The sequence below is a fragment of the Antechinus flavipes genome, chromosome 1 (assembly GCF_016432865.1).
Source record: "Antechinus flavipes isolate AdamAnt ecotype Samford, QLD, Australia chromosome 1, AdamAnt_v2, whole genome shotgun sequence".
In the NCBI taxonomy this organism is placed as follows: Eukaryota; Metazoa; Chordata; class Mammalia; order Dasyuromorphia; family Dasyuridae; genus Antechinus; species Antechinus flavipes.
The window spans coordinates 197,347,724-197,360,389 of NC_067398.1; positions in this window are offsets into that span (position 1 = coordinate 197,347,724).

Genomic DNA, 12,666 nt, shown 5'->3' on the forward strand with positions numbered 1-12,666 from the left:
TCTTTTGTAAATAAAAAGTTTTAATTTTTAAAAAATGAAATTATCTTGATGATTTTAGAATAGACTTGTACAACATAAAAGCAAAAATAATGCTATGCATTGTAACAGCAATAGTTTAAAGAACAACTTTGAGTAACAAAGTAACTTTGACTATTATAACTATCCAAATTAACTACAAAGAAGATATGAAGAAAAATGCTATCTGCATCCAAAGAACTGATAAATAGAAGTTTATATAGAATGATTTTTACATATATGTACATATTTGTGTCTAATGGTAACCATTTCCAGGTGAGGAGAATGGAAGGAGGGAGGGAAAAAATAAATTTACATGATAATTTTATTATATATTTAAAAGGAATAGAAAGCTATACATAATACAAATGTATTGTTTGTTTCATGAGTTTCATGAGCCATCATTTTTTTTATTATATTGTTTTATGGAAATGCTTTAATTCCATAAATTAAAAATCAGATAAATAAAAAAAATAAAAGAAATATAAATACGATAACTACATAGAGGATGAATTAAAAATAGGAGAAAGTGGAGGCTGGTAAGCTAGATAATAATGGTTTAACATAAGATGGTGGTGGTATAAGTGAAGAGTCCAGATATTTTCTACATAAAATTTGTATCTCCTCCAATCCTTAAAACACATAATATATTGTTAAACATTAATTTTTACTAAAATATGAGACCCAAAAGTTTAAAAATTGAAAATTCAAGCCTTCCTCTATTTTGGGGAGAGAGAATAAATAGACGTTGGTAGGCAATGTGGGGAATGTGGGGTTGTGAATTTACCTCAATGGCAAGCATGTAACATTCAAGAAATAATCTGTAAAACTCCTCTGACACATTCCAGTGAATCCTTGCAGATTTGTCCAGGCAGCTGTGTGAGTGAATACAGTGTTTCTCCCCAAGGTTATACAGTAAAGAGAACAAAAGAAGTCCTGTTTTCTACTTATCTATTTGGTAATCCCTTAAGAAATTTCATGCATGTTTAAGTAAGTGATTTTAATGTTTCTCTCCATCTCAGTATTCCTAAATGCCACTTACTACATAAGACTGCTTTCTAAAACTGCCCTCATCAATAAAGAATCTTCTGTCATTCTGGCAAATCTTAACCAGATTCCCCAGGCTGAACAGCTGCAGAACTTAATCTAGCTTTCAGTAATTAATTCATCCACCTCATTTGCACGCAGGTCACTTCACTTTTAGCCCAATTTCCAAGGAATACTAGTGTTGATCTTTTTAAATGTAGTGAATATGGAGTAGATTTAGGCTTGTGATAGGTTGGTAAAAAGGGAGCCAGTTCTCTTCTTTACAGATATGAACCCTTTTTTTTTTTTTTTTTTAATAAGCAGTGTTTAGATGATAGGTTTCTAACTGATTTAGGTTAATGAGCCCAGTATGAATTAATACAAAGTGATAAGTCTAGAATAGGCATTTTTAAATGTTTTATTACTTTCAGTTACCTATTATTTTCAGATATGGGTTCAAGTTCTTCATCTAATATATATTGACTATGTGATCCTGGAAAAATCACACAAAATCTCTAAATGACATCTAAGTGACTAGCTAAGTGATAGTCTCTAAGACTATTACTTGAAGAGAAGGTACACTTCTGCATTGGTAGAGGAAATTTGCTTATCTGAGAGTTCCATATTCAAATTTCCATTTCCTAGCTTTATTCCATCTACAATAATTATAACTAACCAAAACAGGGTTTTTAAATGGACAGCTAATTCAATGAAAAATTAAACATGTTTTATTAATAATAGCATCTTTCAGCCACACATAAAACATGATGAAATTTCTTAAAATTGTTATCTGAATTTTGTTCTCTGAAATTCATACCATGAAATCTTGCTTATTGGTTCCAGAGTCATCTTCATTATCAGGTAGAGGAGGTGGCTACTTAGGTGATGTGATTTATCTGATTTCTGGAACACTAGAAGAAAAACATCTCCTTCCCCAAAAAACTCCTCTACTAATTCTTTAAGATCTAAAATTCTATAATTTCTTTCTTTTACTGAAAGAACAGTCTAGTGTTAAAATATAAATACCCTAGAAGCAGTGATATATTAAACCTTGTCAGACATTTATACAAACCTTGTCAGACATTTATACCTGTATGTGAAAGAGTTCATTGTTTCTTTTTTTTTTTTTTTTTTTTTTTTGAGAATAGATTTAGATAGAGGGAGAAAAGAGAAAACATGAGAGCACTAGGCACTTACAAGGAGAGGGAAAATCCCCTAAGAGTAAAGAAAGGATATGCAAAAGGTAAAAATGGGGGCAACGAAAGCACCTCAGCCCACCTTAGAACATTAACCAGACAGCTTAATTACTCTGAAGAAAGATTTATAGAAATTGTAAATCTAGCTCCGTTTATCATGAATTACAAATCAGATGATTCTAAATGGATGTATCTTTTAGGTTTTTAATTTTCAAAAAAAAAAAAAAAAAAAAAAAGATGACTACACAATTTAATCCAAACCTATATCACCCTTGACAATTTTAGGAAAGTGATTTTTATTGTATCCTATTGACCATAAGCTCTCATTTGTTTCAGAGGAGGTGGCTGAAACAAAGTAAGAATCTCCTATATGAAGGAGAAGGTCAAAATTGAATATTTAACTTAAAAGGAAAGGTATTTATATTTCACAAGTTTCTAAGTTTCTACTACTAATGGAAAGTATCAAAATGTAGGGAGACAGAGTCAAGACAGTAGAGTAAGAAGTATTATTTTTGTTTTAGCTTTTTTATAACTTCCTCTACAACAATCTAGAACATGCAACATATAGAATTCCAGTCAGAGAAAACAGAAAAAGTTATAGTGAATCATTTTTCTAACAGAACATCTTAGGAAGAGAGACAGAGAGGTCTATGGACACTGGGATGAGAACTTGTCAGGAGGGCAGTGCAGGAGCAGGAAAAATAAGCTTTCAGGGGATCCCTGTATTAGCATTGGGATCAAAAATAAGTAGCAGTTCTATCACCAATTATCCAATGGTCCAAGAAACCATTGCAAGGTGAAAAGAAGTACAAGTTGTCAGAAAGAAGGAATTTAAATACCAAACAGTGAGAATCACATATGAATTAACAGATATTACTCTAAAAAAGCAGAAAACTAGGAATTTGGTATTGCAGACAACAATAAATATAAGCTTATAATAAAAATAATTTAGCTTATAAAACTAAGTACAATACTATGGGTATGCAAAATGAAAAGAAATGGCTTTTTAATGAAATAGAAGACTCTAAGTATTCTTATTGAAAAAAATCAGGGTTATGTAGAAGCTTTGAAATTTAAATATAGAAGTAAAGAGAATTGTTACATTTCTCAAAGTGCACAGAAGGAAAATAAGCATAGATGAAGAAAACAGTTTTGAAAATAATTAATAGAATTTATTATATATGACCGTATTTTTCAAAAGAGTCCAAATTTCATATAGAATCCTTTTTGTGTTTTTCCATGTATATAGAAATGCCCTTAACTCTTGGTATTTACGTTAAAAATAAAAAAAAAAAAAAGTTCAAAGACTATAAAAATTACAATACACAGTCATAATAAGTAACATATGTTTTATCTGTTATGTATATGTTTATATATAAGAATACATATTTGTTAAGATAATTCTGAGGTACCACTACATACTTCTCAGATTGGCTAAGATAACAGGAAAAGATAATGATGAATGTTGGAGGGGATGTGGAAAAACTGGGACAGTAATACATTGCTGATAGACTTGTGAACTGATTCAACCATTCTGGAAAGCAATTTGGAACTATGCCCAAAGAGCTATCAAACTGTGCATACCTTTTGATCCAGCAGTTTTTCTACTGGACTTGTGTGCCAAAGAGATCATAAAAGAGAAAAAGGGACCCACATATGCAAAAATATTTGTGGCAACCCTTTCCATAGTGTCAAGAAACTGAAAACTGAATGGATGCCTATCAATTAATTGGATAATGGCTGAATAAATTATGGGAATATTATGGAATTCTAAAAGAAACTTCAGAAGGATGATTTCAGAGAGCAATGTCATACAATGATCAAATCTGATGGATATGGCTCTTTTCAACAATGAGATGATGCAGACCAGTTTTTATGATTTTGTGAGGAAGAGAGGCATCTGCATTTAGGGAGAGGACTGTGAGAACTGAGTGTGGGTCACAACATAATATTTTTTACTCTTTTTGTTGTTGTTTGCTTGCATTTTGTTTTCTTTCTCATTTTTTTTATTTTTGATTTGCTTTTTCTTGTGCAGAAAGATAATTATGGCAATATTCATAGAAGAATTGTACATGTTTAACATGTATCAGATTATTTGTCATGTAGGGAAGGGGAAGAGAGAAGAAGGGAAGGAAAAAAAATGGAAAATAACATTTTGCAAGGGTGAATGTTGAAAATTATCTATGCCTATGTTTTGAAAATAAAAGGCATTAAAAAAAGAATATATATTTGTAAAAAAAGAAAATGAGTCCTATGAAATTTATTTTATGATATAAATATGATCTTTATATTCATACCAGAGAGAGACAAAACAGAGAAAGAAAACCAAAGAGCAGGAAACAAAGACGTTAAAAGAAAAGTATAAGAAAATAGAATGAAGTCAAATGTACAATTAACAAATGTAAATAACCATAAATGTAAATGGGACAAATTCACTCATAAATGGAAGATTAGCAGAAGCATTAGAAAGCAATTCAACACTATGTTGTTAAAAAAAGAAAAAGAAAAAGAAAAAAAAAACTTGAAAAAGAAAAGTTGCCCAAGTTCTTCAGTAAAATACGCATGGCTTGCAATCATGATTATAGTAATAGCAAAAATTGACTTAAAAGAGACAAACATAGAAACTATACTTTGATAAAAGGTACACTAACAATGAATATCAGTAATAAACATATATGCATTAAGTGGCATAATATCAAGTGAAAAGTTAAATGAGTTATATTTAAAATCATATAATAGTGTATCTTTCTCAGTCAGAACATGCAATTCATTTAGTAGAAACATTCAATCATTTCATTAAAGATAATGACAACAATGAGAAACAAATTCCAACAATTAGGACATATACAACTTTTTCAGTTTTATATCTCCCAGAACAGTCCTTTGGCGAAGTTTTATATTCCTAGACACTTTTTTCAATAAAAGACTATAAGAGCTTACAAGAAAGAATATTTTTAAACCCCAGTTAAACACCAAAAATATTTTTGAAGCACAAATTAAACACCAAAATCAAAGAAGAGATTATCAAAATTGAAAGAATAGATTCAACCCAAGTCTTTTGACTCCAAATCCATTACTATTAATTCCACTGCACTGTGATAGGTTCCAAAGTCAATAATTGTACAGTAGAATTATATAGTTAGAGACTCTGAGAAATCTATACTTGAAAGGACATATAACCTGAAATTTGGACTATTTTTTCAAATATAATAGTCATGTCAAGTCACATAGTACATAGTTCATTGGAACTGGAATCAAGAAAGATCTAAGTTCAAATTCTGCATCTGATATATACTAGCTGTATGGACCATAGACAAGTTATATAATTTCCAGTTGCCTCAGTTTCCTACATGCAAAATGAAGATCATAGCATCTGTCTCCCAGAGTTGTTGTGAGGATTAAATGAAATAATATGTAAAGCACTTTTCAAGACTTAAAATTTCCAGAAAAATACCAACTATTTACTATTACTTATGACTACACCTAGTATTTACTGTTGCTGCTGGGGCTGCTGCTGCTACTGCTACTACTGTTAGTGTAATGCCAGAATTTATACTACACATGTTTGAAGGCTGAGAGTTTGTGCTAAATTTTAATAAATCAAAATATAGTCTTAGAATTGGTGCTTATTCTAAACTAAGTTGGTTCTAAAAAGTTTAGATTTTTTATTCCAGTGACTTTTATTCTCTACCCACTCTTGAGATGATAGGCTTCATGGTGCACTGACTCAGACTTTCTGTTTAAATTTAAGTGATATAAGAGAGTGTAGGGAAAGAAGGGTATGGGAAAATTAGACAGAAGGACCAAGATTTCTACAGACTTTCTGTTTAAACTTAAGTGATACAAGAGAGTGTAGGGAAAGAAAGGTATGGGAAAATTAGACAGAAGGACCAAGATTTCTAGCCTGGATAAAAAGCTTGTATCACCTACAGAAATATAGGAGTTAAAGTAAAGGACAGATTAAAAGGGAAAGAGGACATTTCCAGTTCATTTTTTTTTTCAGTTCTGTTTGATTCCTACTTATTAGACATTTACAAAATACTTACATTACACTACTTCCTATCTGACTTATATATAGTTTTCTGAGGTTTTTGTTTTTTCATCTCAGATTCCTCTTGACTATTTAGAGTAGAACAGAGAAAAAAGAACAGCTAATATTCCTAGATGGTCCAGATTCTTCAGTTAAAATTCTTATTCCATCAGTCTTTTGAATCTTATTTTTCCACTATGCTACCTGACCTTTTAGTGATTTGCTATTTTTTCCATCTATCTTTGAAATTTCCTCAAAGGCAGTTTCTGTATCCGTTTCCTAAAACTGTCTAGTACATTTTTAAAGAGCACTACAGCTCTCCTCCATACGATAATCAATATTCTGACTTGTAAAGTTGACCAAGCTATAGGTTAGCCTGTCCTCTCAGCATCTTCCTCCCTCCCTCATTCATTAATTCCAGACTCTGCTTTTCCCTCTGAATTAAGTTGTCCCAGGCTAAGCAAGTTGTGTCAGAAAATGGTGTTTTCAAGGGAAATCACCCAGGGATCACATAAACCCCAAGCTACTCTTTTCATGGAAAACTGCCAAATAATAAAATGGACTAGGCTAAACAAGTATTATCAGAATCCAGCAACCACAGTATTATGCATAGAAAATTAGAACTGTATGAGACCTGAGTGATAATTCAGTTCTATTCCTTCATTTGACAGATGAGGAAAATGAATCCATATAAGGTCATAAGTGGTAAGGGCTCTTATCAAAACTAAAACCTTGACACTCCCATTCCAAAGCAAGTTCTCTTTACATGTGACTCAGCCTCTGGAGAAACAAAGGTATTACATAAAGATAGTTCATTTTCTACAACCTAAAAGTAATAGTTTTAAAATAGCAACAATTACAAAAGTATTAGGGTGATGGTGAGGATTCCCGGAAACTCTCATACACTGAAGATATAGAAATGGAGGACCTATTCTTGGTTGATTTGGGACATGGAAAGGAAGGGGAGGAGGAAAGTTATGAAGTGATTCTCATGAAATCATAATGTTATTTGTCACTCATAGTAGCTCTAGCAATTAGTCTGTAGGAGGCACTACCTACAGTCATATTTGTCATGATGACCAGAACAGTGCCTTTCTGAAAAATTTTATCTCCAGTCAGTAGAAGGCAAAAGACAAGGCACTACAGAGATTTAATTAAATGTTGCTTAATGTGTTTAAAAAAACCTCTTAAATTCACCAAGTCCTTCAGTCTCCTCTGGATGAGGGCAACATCTTCTCCAAATTCTGAAAAGAGAAGTGTATTATTACTAAGTGCTAAATTGCTCTATAATATGAGGAGTCAGACTGAAACAAATGCAATGCTTGCTCCTCCCTCATTTAGTACTTCCATTTATAGAGATATATGGGGTATTCAGGAAGGACTAGTACCTCTGATGTGAGAGTTTGTTGAAACTTTTCATAATTGTTCATCTACTTTGTGTGTTGATCTTCACTTGTGGCTCCAAGAAGCTGTAGCATATTTAGTAAGCCATCTCAGCAAGTGAACCAAGTTAAAAGTAGCTTAGAGGTCTCAAATTCATAGATGAGTTAAAAAGATATCTGCCCCAAGTATATAGGGTGGATGATGGCTATATATATGTGTATATTTGTATATGCATGGACATATACACATTTAAGCATTTGTGTATATAGATAGAAATGCATATTTAAATAATTTATGTATATTGCAAATATAACACATGAATATATAATATACAAACTTAAAACATTTAACTATTTCATATATAAATTATATAACATAATTATACAAAATATGTGTTCTAGCCACTGGACTTTGATGACTCTGATGGAGAGAACCACATTTTTGACTTTTTTTTCCTTCTTCCTCCTTTTCCTCCTTCTCCTTCTTCCCCTTTTATGTCTTTTACAAATTGTGGGACAATTTAATTTTAACCTCCAGAGTTTTCATTTTTGATTTTATGAAATACAGTTTTGAAAAACGGGCTTTAAAAAAGTTCCTTGTGTTTTAAATTGTTAAGGGACAGGTCAATTCTCGGAGAGTCTCCACAGCTGTGGATCATAACATCTGAAGGAGTTGCAGGGCAGCCTTTGCTGACACAGGTATTGTGGACTAGGAATGAGATAAATTGGAGGCAAAGGGAAGAGAAGAGTAGTCAGACTCAACGGCCTCTCAATCAGAGAGGTCAGAGAACAGCAACTCCCTCTCAGTCTCTTTGTATCATCCTCTCACAAGAGGAGATTCATTCTGATTGGATCTCCAGCAGCCACTGTCAGGTGGCTCCTGTGTATTCCAACAGCTCTCCCGTGTATTCCAACATTAAATGAAGCTTTTTGGCCAATACTTTAAAAGCAAACCATTTTTACTTTCATTAAATGGCTAATAATAGGCCCAACCTAAGCTTTTGTGACTCATTGTTTAGATTTGGATAGTTTAGAATAAGTGTAAATACCAATTGTTTTCTGTCCTGACCCAAAATTTTGAGCTTCTTCACCTTTCAGATTGATATCTTTAAGATGGAAAATGTGGGTTATCCTTTGCCTCAGTTTTTATCTAGCCCTATGAATGGACATAGCCTCAGTGAAATTGAGAACTGGTGAAAGTGGGTGGGGGGAAATCTTCATTTAGAAAGGCCTGTGTCACCCACTAAATTCTGGGCTATCACCATTTGTTTTGACTTATGTCTTGCCATAGGATTCTGATGACTGGAGGAAAGAGTAAGACTGACAACTTTGCATAGCTTTGCCTTACTCAAATTCAATTCACACACAAGTCAAGACATTATACTCATGATACCATTGATCTTCTTTGTGAGGAAAGGATCAGCAATAACTTTATCACATAATATATAAAAATGTATTAGCATGTAATTATGTGATGCATAACATAATTATATATAACATATACATGTGAATATATGTGTGTATGTGTATGTATTTATATAGTCATATCATAAAGTTAAAAAAAAAAAAAAAACAAGGAAGGAGATGCCTTTCACAATTAAGGATGGGCAAAGAGTTCTTGACCCAAAAAGAGATAGAGAATTTTATATAGGAGATAAAATGGACAATTGCATAAAATTGAAAAGACTCTGTATAAATAAAATCAAAACAATTAAAAGAGAAACTGATCCTGGGAGAGGAAAAAAAACCTTTGAAACAAACTTCTCTAATAAAGATCTGATAACCAAGATAAGTATGGAATTAGTACAAATCTATAACAAGAGATAATCATAGGTTATGAACAGTTGGCTAACAAAAGAGGAAAAGCAAGCTATTAACAACCATATAGGGGGAAAAAATGTTCCAGATAACTAATAGCAGAAATGAAATTAAAACCATTCAAAATTTCTGTTTCATACCTATCAGAATGGCAGAAAGGTGGGGGAAGAAAAGTGACAATTTTTGAAAAGACTAAAGAAAAACAGGAGTGCTAATGCCCTTTTGTGAAGCTGTGAATTAATCTAACCATTTTGGAAAGCAATTTAGAACTGTACCCCCTAAAGTCTCTTTGTCTCTCAATCCCAATGACACCACTATTAAGCATATGCCCTCAGAATGATCAAGGGAAAAACTATAGAGCCTTTAGTAAAAATACCCATATCATGTGCCCATGCATATATATATGTGTGGCCATACAGACATATATGCATGCAAACGTGTGTGTGTGTGTGTGTGTGTGTGTGTGTGTGTGTTATAGCAAAGTACTGGAAACAAAATGAATACCTTTGGAACAACTGAACAAATCATAGAAAGTAAAAGTAATGGAATATTATTATTCCATAAAAAAATAACAAATATGATGAGTTCAGAAAAACCTGGAAAGAAGTTTGAAATGATATAAAGTAAATTGAGATGAACCTGGAGAATAACTTTTACAATGGATAAAATAATGTAAAGAAAATAATTTTGAAATGCTTAAGAACTATGACCAAAGCAATAGCAAACAAAAAAAACTCTAAAAACTGATGATGATTAATGTTTTCTACTTCTTGACAAAAATAGTGATGTATTAGAGATACAGAATGAGACATACAATTCAGCCATTGCCACTATGTTCATTTGTTTTCCTTAATTGTATTTGTTACAAGTGAGAACTTTTTTGATGGGGAGAAAATTATGGAGAAAAATACCCTTAAAAAGGAGAAAAGAAAGAAAAGCATGTTAATGGGATACTAAAATAATATGCAAAAGGGAGAAGAAGGAAGTTCAGAAAAAGACAGATAAGTAGGGCATGTTAAATATACAATTTAAAAAATAAACTGGATAGAATGGAGATTCATGGTTTCACTTACAGATTTTATATTCTTTCTATCAAAGAAATATTCATATTTATTGCTATTTGTCAGATTCTTAATGGTAACAAAAAAACTTTTTTTAATGTTTTGTGTTCTACAAATATCCCATTTTATTCCAATCCTGCATCAGAACTATCAAATGGGCCCAAGTCAGACCTAGCTAGGACACACACACACACACACACACACACACACACACACACACCTGAACAATGTCTTCCAAAGACTCTGACTTTTTTAGTTCTTACTTCTTTAGTTTTTGTTTTTTTTTTTTTTTCCAGTTCTTTTAGCACTTGGGCATTAGAGATCCTGGTCAATAGTGATTATTTAATCAAGCCAAAGAACTTCCTAATTAATAACATAAATATAAGAGTATTTTTTAAAATTCTTCCCAGTTGAAAAATTATATGCAGAAAACTAATTCTGGAGTAGAGGCTTTTGTGTCTTATTGTGTCTTTCTAAATGGAATTGCATCTGACATGATGTACTTGGATAATTTACCAAAACATGCATGTTCCTCATTGAATAGGAAATGCAAGTCAGTGTATTCTGACTTTCTTTAATCCCCAGCATCTCTATCCTCTCCCTTGCAATTAAAACCCAGGATTCTTAGGCAATGTTTGAAAATAGTCTTCTGTGATTTCATTACCCCCTGTGCTATCTGAAGCATGACTCATTACCTCTAAATTTTATCATCTACAACATGCAAATATAGATAGGGTGTCTGACAGTTTACTTAGACTAAGTGTTTTAAGCAATGGGGTGGCTGCTGAGTAAGTGCTTCCATGTGGCGTTCTTCTCTAGGGCAAAAACTACCTTCCCTAAGAATAATTGTGACCTTCTAAAATAACAAGAATTAAGGTTCAAAAGAGATAGGATCACCAGGAATAAAGTTAAAATGCAAAATACACATTGGGTAATAGATTCTTCTTGACTACACCTTGGAGGATTTTCCCACTTTGCTTGGCTTATAACCCTTATTCAGGAAACTTTGGAAAATATAGACATTATGTTTTTACTACACTAAAACTGATTTTATATCTGTATGTAAATGGCCTAAAATAGTATAGAGAAAAATTTTGTTTAAAAAAAAAAAAAAAAGGAAAACAAAGTAGAAGCCATGAATAAACAAGCAGTTGTCCCAAATAAGTATGTAAATCCCCAAACCCCTAAAATTCTTCAATTATGAGGGCTCTTTTTTGGGTACTTTGCCACCTCCAGCTATCTTTACCAATTATTTTCGCTAAGTTAAAGAATACAGGATTTTTTCCTCTCTATATGCATAGATCTTTATGACCTTTTTCCAACTGTATAGTCTATTAAATTTCTCAGACAAGGATAAACTAAATCTCTAGAAAATTCTAAAAGATGAGGACAAAACCTCCAGAGTCCTCTTTCTTTTTCTAGGAACTACTGGTTCCTTCTTTCCAACTGGTTTTTTTCCTATTCTCTTTCCTTTTCTCAGGTCTTCATTAAAAGCCAGCCCCAGCCATTCCAAAGCATGCTGTTAAGCAGGCACTGTTGTTAAAGAATCTCCCCAATTTTAGATGACATTAATGAATTATGTGCATATGGGCTTTGAGAGGGAGGATACTGCCCACATTTTCCCACTAAGAACTCATTGCAGAAACCATTTATAAGACTATAACACCTCATAGTTGTTGAGTCAGTATTCTTTCCACCTATGGATCTTTTTTAGTAATAAACAATAAAATCTCTGATCCATTGATCTCTCTTGAGTTGTTTTGAGTCTTTTAAAGTTGTGTCCCATTCTTTGTGACCCCATTTGTGGTAATCCTGTCAAAGATACTGGAATAGTTTGACATTTCCTTCTCCAGCTCATTTTACAGATGAGGAAACTAAAACTAAATGACTTACACATGGTCACACAGCTAGTAAGTGTCTGAAACCAGATTTGAATTCAGGAAGAATCTCCCTGATTCCAGGTCTGACATTCTATCCACTCTCTTACCTAGCTGCCCATAAACTATTGAAGAGGTAGACAAATTGTGCTAAAAAATGAAGAGAAGAGCGTTGGGGTATATTTAATAGAATCTATCAAGGAAAGTCCTGGTTTATCCATCAGAATTTACTTAAATACATTGATCCTCAAGAGCAGCCCT